The sequence below is a fragment of the Terrapene carolina genome, unplaced genomic scaffold (genome assembly GCF_002925995.2).
Source record: "Terrapene carolina triunguis isolate 2854851 unplaced genomic scaffold, T_m_triunguis-2.0 Scaffold138, whole genome shotgun sequence".
NCBI classification, from domain to species: Eukaryota; Metazoa; Chordata; order Testudines; family Emydidae; genus Terrapene; species Terrapene triunguis.
In genome coordinates, this window is record NW_020664489.1 from 2,001,377 (window position 1) to 2,013,021 (window position 11,645).

An 11,645-nucleotide genomic window follows, 5' to 3' on the forward strand; every position below is an offset into this window, starting at 1 on the left:
CTGGCATTAAACATTAAAAAGGTTGTAGAGCAGTTTTTAAACTAGGACATGGGGGAAAGCCGACTGCTGCAGAGGAGCATGTGGATCGGACAGAGACTTCTCTTAGGGGAGAGTCTAATGATAGAGAATCTCCAGGTTATAGTCAGGAGCAGAGGATGGAAGAGGATAATGTAAGGGCCAGATCAGATGATAAACATTCACATAAAAAGAATCTGACACATCAGAAAAGGGCAGACAAATAAATAGTGACACATTTTTAAAGTGCTTGCACACAAATGCTAGAAGTCTAAATAATAAGATGGGTGAACTACAGTGTCTTGTGATAAAGGAGGATATTGATATAATAGGCATCACAGACACCTGGTGGACTGAGAGCAATCAATGGGACACAATCATTCCTGGGTACAAAATATATCGGAAGGACAGAACAGGTCGTGCAGGGGGGGAGTGGCACTATATGTGAAAGAAAATGTAAAATCAAATGAAGTAAAAATCTTAAGTGAATCCACATGTTCCATAGAATCTCTATGGATAGATATTTCATGTTCTAATAAGAATATAACATTCTTGGTAGTCCATCGATCTGACGATGACAAATCTGTGCAGATCATCTATTGTTGGTCTCATGGTGTGCCCTCTGATGACTGAACAAGCCAATTCTAGAGGTCCACATTTTGCTGCAGATGGTGCATGGGAAGTTCGCAGTCAGTGGATTGTGCGCTGTTGATGCTCTGTGACGTCATTCGCGTGCCTCTTGTAGATATTTCATGCTCTAATAAGAATATAACATTAGGGATCTATTATAGACCACCTGATCAGGACAGTGATAGTGATGATGAAATGCTAAGGGAAATTAGAGAGGCTATCAACATTAAGAACTCAATAATAGTGGGGGATTTCAATTATCCCCATATTGACTGGGAACATTTCACTTCAGGACGAAATACAGAGATAAAATTTCTCGATACTTTAAATGACTGCTTCTTGGAGCAGCTGGTACGGGAACCCACAAGGGGAGAGGCAACTCTAGATTTAGTCCTGAGTGGAGCGCAGGAGCTGGTCCAAGAGGTAATAATAACAGGACCACTTGGAAATAGTGACCATAATACAATTCAACATCCCTGTGGTGGGAAGAACATCTCAACAGCCCAACACTGTGGCATTTAATTTCAAAAGGGGGAACTATGCAAAAATGAGGGGGTTAGTTAAACAGAAGTTAAAAAGTACAGTGGCTAAAGTGAAATCCCTGCAAGCTGCATGGGCGCTTTTTAAAGACACCATAATAGAGGCCCAACTTAAATGTATACCCGAAATTAAGAAACACAGTAAAAGAACTAAAAAAGAGCCACCGTGGCTTAACAACCATGTAAAAGAAGCAGTGAGAGATAAAAAGACTTCCTTTAAAAAGTGGAAGTCAAATCCTAGTGAGGCAAATAGAAAGGAGCATAAACGCTGCCAAATTAAGTGCAAGAATGTAATAAGAAAAGCCAAAGAGGAGTTTGAAGAACGGCTAGCCAAAAACTCCAAAGGTAATAACAAAATGTTTTTTAAGTACATCAGAAGCAGGAAGCCTGTTAAACAACCAGTGGGACCCCTTGATGATCAAGATACAAAAGGAGCGCTTAAAGACGATAAAGTAATTGTGGAGAAACTAAATGGATTCTTTGCTTCAGTCTTCACGGCTGAGGATGTTAGGGAGATTCCCAAACCTGAGCCGGCTTTTGTAAGTGACAAATCTGAGGAACTGTCACAGATTGAAGTGTCACTAGAGGAGGTTTTGGAATTAATTGACAAACTTAACATTAACCACATTAACATAAACATTAACGGGACCAGATGGAATTCACCCAAGAGTTCTGAAAGAACTCAAATGTGAAGTTGCGGAACTATTAATTAAGGTTTGTAACCTGTCCTTTAAATCGGCTTCTGTACCCAATGACTGGAAGTTAGCTAATGTAACGCCAATATTTAAAAAGGGCTCTAGAGGTGATCCTGGCAATTACAGACCGGTAAGTCTAACGTCGGTACCGGGCAAATTAGTCGAAACTATAGTTAAGAATAAAATTGTCAGACACATAGAGAAACAAACTGTTGAGCAATAGTCAACATGGTTTCTGTAAAGGGAAATCGTGTCTTACTAATCTATTAGAGTTCTTTGAAGGGGTCAACAAACATGTGGACAAGGGGGATCCAGTGGACATAGTGTACTTAGATTTCCAGAAAGCCTTTGACAAGGTCCCTCACCAAAGGCTCTTACATAAATTAAGCTGTCATGGGATAAAAGGGAAGGTCCTTTCATGGATTGAGAACTGGTTAAAAGACAGGGAACAAAGGGTAGGAATTAATGGTAAATTCTCAGAATGGAGAGGGGCAACTAGTGGTGTTCCCCAAGGGTCAGTTCTCGGACCAATCCTATTCAACTTATTCATAATTGATCTGGAGAAAGGGGTAAACAGTGAGGTGGCAAAGTTTGCAGATGATACTAAACTGCTCAAGATAGTTAAGACCAAAGCAGACTGTGACGAACTTCAAAAAGATCTCACAAAACTAAGTGATTGGGCAACAAAATGGCAAATGAAATGTAATGTGGATAAATGTAAAGTAATGCACATTGGAAAAAATAACCCCAACTACAATATGATGGGGGCTAATTTAACTACAGCGAGTCAGGAAAAAGATCTTGGAGTCATCGTGGATAGTTCTCTGAAGATGTCCACGCAGTGTGCAGAGGCGGTCAAAAAACCAACAGGATGTTAGGAATCATTAAAAAGGGGATAGAGAATAAGACTGAGAATATATTATTGCCCTTATATAAATCCATGGTACGCCCAAATCTCGAATACTGCGTACAGATGTGGCCTCCTCATCTCAAAAAAGATATACTGGCACTAGAAAAGGTTCAGAGAAGGGCAACTAAAATGATTAGGGGTTTGGAATGGGTCCCATATGAGGAGAGATTAAAGAGGCTAGGACTCTTCAGCTTGGAAAAGAGGAGACTAAGGGGGGATATGATAGAGGTATATAAAATCATGAGTGATGTGGAGAAAGTGGATAAGGAAAAGTTATTTACTTATTCCCATAATACAAGAACTAGGGGTCACCAAATGAAATTAATAGGCAGCAGGTTTAAAACAAACACAAGGAAGTTCTTCTTCACGCAGCGCACAGTCAACTTGTGGAACTCCTTACCTGAGGAGGTTTTGAAGGCTAGGACTATAACAACATTTAAAAGAGAACTGGATAAATTCATGGTGGTTAAGTCCATTAATGGCTATTAGCCAGGATGGGTAAGGAATGGTGTCCCTAGCCTCTGTTTGTCAGAGGATGGAGATGGATGGCAGGAGAGAGATCACTTGGTCATTGCCTGTTAGGTCCACTCCCTCTGGGGCACCTGGCATTGGCCACTGTCGGTAGACAGGATACTGGGCTAGATGGACCTTTGGTCTGACACGGTACGGCCGTTCTTATGTTCTTATCTTTTAACCATTACTGATCCGTTAGAGGACCTTCACTCTTATCCCATGACTGCCTACTGTGCTTAAGAGCCTTTGGTGAGGGACTTTGTCAAAGATTTCTGAAAGTCCAGGTACGTTATATCCACTGGATCCCCCTTATCCACATTTGCTGACCCCCTCTAAGAATTCTAAGAGATTGGTGAGGCACGATTTCCCTTTACAAATGCCATGTTGACTCTTCCCCATCATAGCATGTTCATCACATGTCCAGTGATTCTGTTCTTTATTATAGTTTCCACCAGTTTGCTGGTATTGAAGTTAGGCTTACTTGCCTGTAATTGCCAGGATCGCCTCTGGAGCCTTTTAAAAGAAATTGGTGTTACGCTAGCTATCCTCCAGTTACTTGGTACAGAGGCTGATTTAAGCAATAGTTCTGTACATTTCGTTGTTCTGCAATTTCATATTTGAGTTCCTTCAGAACTTTTGGATGAATACCATCTCATTCTGGGGACTTATTGCTGTTTATCAATTTGTTCCAAACCTTTTCTATTGACACCTCAATATGGGACAGTTTCTCAAATTTGAAAAAGAATGGCTCAGGTGTGGGAATCTCCTTCACATCCTTTGCAGTGAAGACCAATGCAAAGAATTCATTTAGCTTCCCTGAAATGGCCTTGTCTTCCTTGGGTGCTCCTTTACTACCTCGATCACACAGTGACCCCATTCACTGTTTGGCAGGCTTCCTGCTTCTGATGCACTTAAAAAAAATATTTAACCCTTAGTAGGATTTGACTTCCAATATTAAAACGATGTATTTTTGTCTCTAACCACCTTTTACTCTATTATTTAGCCTTGGTGCCATTTTTTTTGTTCTCTTACTGTTTTGGTGGGGGGGGTGTTCTTTTTATTTGTGGTATACAATTAGTTTGAAACGCTATTATGGTGTTTTTAAAAAGTTTCCATACAGCTTGCAGGCATTTCACTCTTATGACTATTCTTTTTAATTTCCACTTAACTAGCTTTCTCATTTTTGTTTAGTTCCCCTTTTTGAATTTAAATGCTGCTGTAGTGGGTTTGTTTGGCATTTTACCTCCTATAAGGATGTTAAATTTAATCATATTATGGTTATTATCACTAAACAGTTCAGCTAAATTCACCTTTTGGACCAGATCCTGTGCACCATTTAAGACTAAATCAAGAATTGCCTCTGCACTTGTGGGTTCCAGGACTAAATGCTGCAAGAAGCAGTCATTAATGATGTCTAGAAATTTTCTCTCTGCATCCCATCCTCAGGTACGTACCTAGTCAATATGGGGATAGTTTAAATCCCCCATGTTATTAGGTTTTCTTTTTTGTAGCCTCTCTAATCTCCCTGAGCATTTCACAGTTCCATCACCATCATGGTCAGGTGGTTGGTAGTATATTCCTACTACTACACATGTATCATTCAAGCATGGAATTTCTATCCATAGAGATTCTATGGCACAGTTTGATTCATTTAAGATTTTTACTATATTTGACTGTATGCTTTCTTTCACATATATTGCCACTCCTCTATTAGCACAACCTACTCTGTCATTCCTATATATTTTGCACCCTGGAATTACTGTGCCCCATTATCATTGTTACACCAAATTTCTGTGATGCCCATTATATCAATAGCCTCATGTAATTCCAGGAACTCAAGTCATCCTAGTATTTAGACTTCTAGCACTTGTATACAAGCACTTATAAAATTTGTCAATATTTAGTTGTCTGCCTTCATGTGATGTAATAAAGTGGGACTCTTTTTTGTTTGACTATTTCTCTTAAATTTCTACCTGTACTCCATAAACTTATGTCTTCTCCTTTTTACTAGGATATAGACCATCCCCCTGGGAGGATAGCCCAGGGGCGCTGCAGGTGCTGGGGGGGGAGGGAGGAGGGTTGGCAGGGCTGGCAGGCTTCCTACCTGGCTCTGCACGTCTCCCCGGAAGCTGCCGGCATGTCCCTGCAGATCCTAGGGAGAGGGAAGGCCGGGGGCTCCACGCGCTCTCCCCACCACAAGTGCCAGCTCTGCAGCTCCCATTGGCTGGGAACTGCAACCAGTAGGAGCTGCGGGGGCAGTGCCTGCAGGCAGGGGCAGCGTGCAGAGCCCCCTGGCCCCTCGGCCTAGGAGCTGCAAGGACATGCCGGCCATTTCCAGGGAGCCCCCCCCCCCCGACGTATGTGCCGCCATGCACCCCAAGCCCCTGCCCCGAGGCCCCTCCCACACCCAAACTACTACTGATGCTGCGGGGGGTGGGGGGGAAGGTGGCCCAAGACTGCCCCAGCAGCGGCTGGAGGTGGAGCCAGCCAAACTAGCCACTGCAAAAGTCACGGAGGTTACGGTATCCATGACTTCTGTGACAGACCCACAGCCTTACCTATAGGGATTAGGGATGAAAGAATGGCAGGCTAGAGTCTCATTAGGAAGATCTCAGCCTTGCCTATCAGGCCACTAGACTCAGCACAAAGCCCCCTAAACAGACCACACTATAGACCATAAAAGAATTCCATATAAGAATTATGATATTCCAGACTTGCAATTTATTAAGGGTTAGATCCTGCAAACTGCTGAACCCTCTGTCCCTGATCTAGCAAAGCAATTAAGCACGAGTAGTCTTGCTGAAGTCAAAAAAACTACTATGTCAGAAGTTAACCATGTACTTAAGTGCTTTGCTGGATCAAGGATAAATGGTACGTAAAGATGCAGCTAGACAGTTTCCTTACTAACTTCCCAATTCCTACTATTCCTTTCCTGGACAGGGTTTTCCTTTTTATAAAGACTTTTTTCCCAGCATGCCTTTCTGGGGTTAGACCTTTATATTTGGCAGAGCCAAACAGCTGCAAGCCTAAAGAAGCCATTTAAAAAATAGCAGATGCTGGTTGCATCTCCCTCTCTTCAACTGGTAAGTAAGTACGTGTTACCTTTTCCCCTAGTTTTGCATTTCATATTGCTGAGGAGATGGCATATTTTCACAAGAACTATTTTCTTTATTAATAACTTGTCCTAATCTTTTTAATTTACAGAGTGTATCTGAAGGATTTGACTGATCTAACTTTTCATTAATTCCACTGTCATATATCATCACTCTGGATTTCGTGTATTAACCATAGTAGCTTGAAACTATAATGGTGTTCTCGAAGTTCTGGTTTGTTGTGAAGCTGGTTGCCTTACAGAAAAGCACTTTATTGAGCACACAAAACTATCTGCATAAAGTATTTAAGAGACAAAAATGGTAGCACAACAGAAAATGTCCATCGTCTAGCTGGATGTAGAGAAAACATAACCACCATATTTCAAAATGTATTTTACAAAAGCTGCTGACTGGTATAGTACATGTAAGAGTTTTGCTTTCATGGAAAAAGTGAGTTGGCTGCGGCAAGATGTGCACATGACTGGAAGGAACTGTAAATGAGTTCAACACCTCAGAGGTCATCAGTAGTTTTGAAGGAGGGCTCTAAAGTAAGGCAATGACACTTGCTGAATGTACCGATTTGGGAAGAAGGGAAGCCCATTCAAAAGAAAGCTGCTGGGATAGATTAGAGAAATGATAAAGGATTTGTGGTGGCCGAAGTAGACAAATGTGACAGAATAATACGACACAAGAGTGCATGAAAAGAAAAGAAATTCAAAGCATTTCACAGGAGAAAGATCTGTATTTTGTGTCCATGTGCTTATGTGGTGCCTAGCACCATATTATAAGTGTCTATGAGGGCTACAACTCTCATTATTACGCAGCATTCCCAATACCAAGCATTCAAAAATCAAGAGTTAGGCTCCCGCAAATCATGTTGGCTTAAAAATGAGATTTAAAAAATAATGCATTTGGACTTCTATCTATTTGCCTTCTGGCTTTTGAAATTTTAGGGTTCATGATTTTCAATCTCTACAACCATGAGGAGTAGAAACTTAATTTTTTAAATAAAAGCTGAGATCCTGGAGTAATAACATGAAGCTAGGATTTTAAGGGGGAAAAAAATCAAATATCCTAAGCCTCATGATAAAATCGTGAGAGACCGCAACAATGCCTTTGGAACAAATTGTTTTATAGTAACAGCTAGAGGCCCTGCTCAGGGAGGATCAGGATCAGGCTGAAACCCTCATTGTGGACATATGTAAAGGAAATACAATCCCTGCTCCAAGGAGTTTAATTTTGGCACGAGACAACTAATGGAGAGAACAATCTCAAATTGGCAGGAAGAACAAGCTAATGAAGAACGAGCAAAGCAGCATGAGCAGAGCTGAGGACATGGCCAACGGGCCTAGTTCCCACGAGATGGATTCACTGACCAGAATCCACCCTGTGCCGGGTTGCAGCCAATACTGTAAGAGAAATGGACTATGACCGCTCCACATCCGGAAGGGGAAGGAGAGAATTTCTCCTTCCAACAGAGCAGGGCTGCGTGGGGCAGGCAGGAGTACGGCCCACAGATGGGGAGGGAGACCCAGTCACTGGCCCAGTCTGTCTCCAGGGGGCCCAGGCCAGTCCTGTTTTAAGTGAGCCAAGCGATGGAGGTAGCTCCAGAGAGGAGCCCACGGTGCCTGAGCTCTGTAGGGGGCTGTGTGTGCCCCACCCGCAAGTGGGGCTGAGTTAACGGGGAGGAGCAGAAGCTATGGGCGTATTGGGCCCCTCGGCCCCACCTGAGGCGCTGGGGTTACCGGGAGTGGGGGCTGGACTCCCTCACTCCAGCGGGACCTGGCCGGGGGGCGGGTCTGAGCTACACAGAGGCAAAGGCTGCTAAGGCCCCTGCGGCCCCCGGGCAGCGGAACCTGCGGGGGTCAGCGGGGCACATCCTGTCCCGCTCCGCGTCAGTGAGCTGAGCCGCCCGCCTCCCCAGCCCGACCCCGGAGCCCCCCGGGAGCAGCGCGAACTACTCACCGGCGCCCAGCACTCCCCTTCGGTCGGCTCACCGGCCCTTTAACAGCCGCCAGTCTCCCATTGGAGAACCCGTGGCGGCGGGTGAACCGCCCGTTGGGGGAGGCTGGCCCCCGCCCAAGGCCCCGCCCCCGGCCCCTTCCCCCCGCCGGAATCTCCTCGCTCCGGCCGGGCGACGCGCCCGGGGGCGCCCTCGGGGGGCAGGTCAGCGGCGCGTGCTCCCCCAGCACAGGGCGGGTGGGCCAGCGGCGCGTGGCCCCCTCCCCACGGCCCCGAGCGCAGAGCGAGCGGGCGGCGCGCGCGACCCCCGCCGTCCCCGAACACATGGCGGGCGGGGGATGCGCGCCCCCGCTCCAGTCCCAGTGCCCCTCCAGCCCCCTCAAGCGCAGGGCGGGCAGCCCCAGCGCCTCAGATGTAGCACCAGAAACTGCTCCCTAGGCACTTGCTACTTAGAGTGTACTGAGCATGCTCAGTAATATCTGCTGAAGCCACTGCCCTTCACCCTGCCCTTACTTGGCATAAGATTTTGTGGCTGCTTTTTGCGGGGGTTAAAAAGGGGCAAATCAGAGGAGGGTGTGGCCAGGGTCTGAGCAGGGGGCGGAAATTGACTGGTCAGAGGGGTCAAACAGCTGGAGGCAGGGTTAGGATAGGGGCTGAAAGGCAAAATCAGGGAGATGGGTAGGAGCTGGAGTTAAGCTCAGCTGCCTGAGAGTGACAGAGGACAAAACCCTGGCACAGGCAGGGACAGAGGTGGACTGAGACTCCAGTGTTTGCAAAAAAATAAGGGTGGGGGGGCAGAGAGGTTTTTTATTTCCCCTCTCACAGACAATACCTCTCAGCATGGGCTTCCCAGAGCTGGGTTCCTAAAGGCACAGCCATCCCAATGCCTAGTCACTGCAACGCCTCTTTGTCTGATGTAACCTACTGAGGGCACGGCTACACTTGCAGATGTGTAGCGCTTTGAGGTAAACCAGCCTTCGGAGAGCACAGTAAGGAAAGCACTGCAGTCTGTCCACACTGACAGCTGCAAGCGCACTGGCGTGGCCAAATTTGCGGCACTTGCAGCAACACTGGGAGCAGTGCATTATGGGCAGCTATCCCACAGAGCACCTCTTCCCTTTCTGGTGCTGTGGCTTGTGGGAAGGGGGCGGGTCATTCTGGGTCCTGTCCCAATGCCCCTTGATGCATCGCTTTGCATCCCAGCAATCCCTGTGCTTCCATCCACATTTGGCGCCATCTTTCAACGTTTTTTGTGCTGCACGCTCTGTCTTCCCTTTCGGTCTGCGGGAATGAAGCCCGAACTGCTGAAGAATATGCTGATGGGTCTTGCCAGCACATCACATTTGGCAGTGGAGTTACTCTTTAAGATCCAAACTGACAGTGAGGACTCCAATGATGATATCGACTCGAGTAACACATACAACACGAGATTGCTTGTGGCATTCACGGACGTGCTCACCACCGTGGAACGCTGCTTTTGGGCTCATTGGAATCGTGTTGATGCAAGTTTGCAGGGCCATTAATCGCATCCTGCTCAGAAGAACTGTGACTCTGGGTAACGTGCACGACATTGTGGCTGGCTTTGAACAAATGGGTTTCCCTAACTGCGGAGGGGCGATAGATGGGACGCATATTCCAATTCTGGCACCAGCCCACCTAACCTCCGAGTACGTTAATCAGAAGGGGTATTTCTCTAGGGTTCTCCAGGTGCTTGTGCATCACTGTGGGCATTTCATTGACATTAACGCAGGCTGGCTCGGAAAGGTGCATGACGCATGCATCTTTCAGAACGCTGGCCTGTTCAGGAAGCTGCAAGCCGGGACATTTTTCCCAGACCAGAAGATCACTGTAGGGGAAGTTGAAATGCCCGTTGTGATCCTTGGAGACCCCACTTACCCTTTAATGCCGTGGCTCATGAAACCCTACACAGGGAGCCTTGACAGCAGCAAGAAGCGGTTCAACAACAGGCTGAGCCAGAGCAGAATGACTGTGGAGTGTGCTTTTGGCTGTTTAAAGGGCTGCTGGCACTCTCTGTATGGGAAGCTGGACCTGGCCGATGACAGCATCCCCGCTGCTATATCCGCGTGCTGTACCCTTCGTAACATTTGTGACGGGAAGGGTGAAAAATTCACTCGGGCATGGAACTCGGAGGTTCAAAACCTGGAGGGTGAATTTGAGCAGCCAGAGAGCAGGGCTATTAGAGAGGCCCAGCGGGGGCTGCAAGGATTAGGGATGCATTGAGGGAGCAATTTGAGGCTGAAAGCCACCTGTAATGTCTGGTGCCCTGCATGGGAGTGAAGTGCAGTAGTTCCAATGTTAGTAGGAATCTGTGTTTGCTATGCTGACTTGCAGTGCCTGTTGCTTTCCTGGGCTAAGGTATCTTTTACTTTATGCAATAATAAAGAATGTTTTCAAAGCCAAAAAATCCATTTATTGAAAAGAAAATTCATTTATTGAAAAGAAACACAACTGCTTGGGAAACAGAAAGGGCAAGGGGGTGGGGTGGGGAATGGTGCAATCACAGATTTGCGTATGTCCTGTTATCATACTCAGCCTTCCTGTCTGGAGGACTGTGCAATGAGTGCAGCACTTCAGGATGGCTATAATGCATGCTGATGGGGGTTGAGTGAAGTGGGTAAGGGTTGTAATTTTCAGGGCTGGGTGGTAAAGCTACAGGTGTTGGAGGCAGCTGGTGGCGATAAGAACCTGGATGTTGGGGAAAGTGGGTTGGAGATGACATGGGGGCACAAGGGAAAGAGTTTTGGGACAAGGGCTGAAGGGTGGAGCGGGCGCAGTAGTGCTCCGCCTGCATGGCTATGAGTGGCTGGATCGAGTCTGCTTGGCACTCCATGATGCTTGTCAGCCGATCCGTGCTTTGCTGCCGGAGCTCTGCACTTTTGTGCCTGTGATCCGCATCCTGCCGCCGGATCCTCCTTTCACTCTCCCTCCACTCCTGAGCTTTTAGATTCTCGTTAAGTGACTGCTGCATTACTTCATGCAGCATGTCTTCTTTGCTTCTATGTGGCCTCTTCCTAATTCTTTGCAGTCTTTCAGCCGGTGATAACACGGACGGCTGAGATCTCAAGGTTGCATCTATAAAGGCAAAATGCCACACTTAAGAGAGGCAGCATTGTTCACACCAGACAGAGCAATGATTCCCCCATACTTAAAGGCAAGCACAGTCTACACAATAGCATAATTTGCCCGTCCCAAAGCGAGCGCACATAACCCATGGGAGCCCCAAAATGGTGAGTAAGCATAGGGTCAAGGGGGACTCATTGTTTCATGG

At 46.4% G+C, this 11,645-nt stretch overlaps 1 protein-coding gene across 1 annotated transcript in view; it reads right to left on the reverse strand.

Moving 5' to 3' along the window:
- Positions 1-8,483, reverse strand: part of MSANTD4 (Myb/SANT DNA binding domain containing 4 with coiled-coils) — a 17,873-nt gene extending 9,390 nt beyond the window's left edge. The window contains exon 1 of the mRNA XM_024206594.3: positions 8,360-8,483. The gene's annotated coding sequence lies outside the window, so the exon portion shown is untranslated. The remainder of the gene's footprint in view (positions 1-8,359) is intronic.
- Between the last annotated feature and the right edge of the window lie 3,162 nt (positions 8,484-11,645).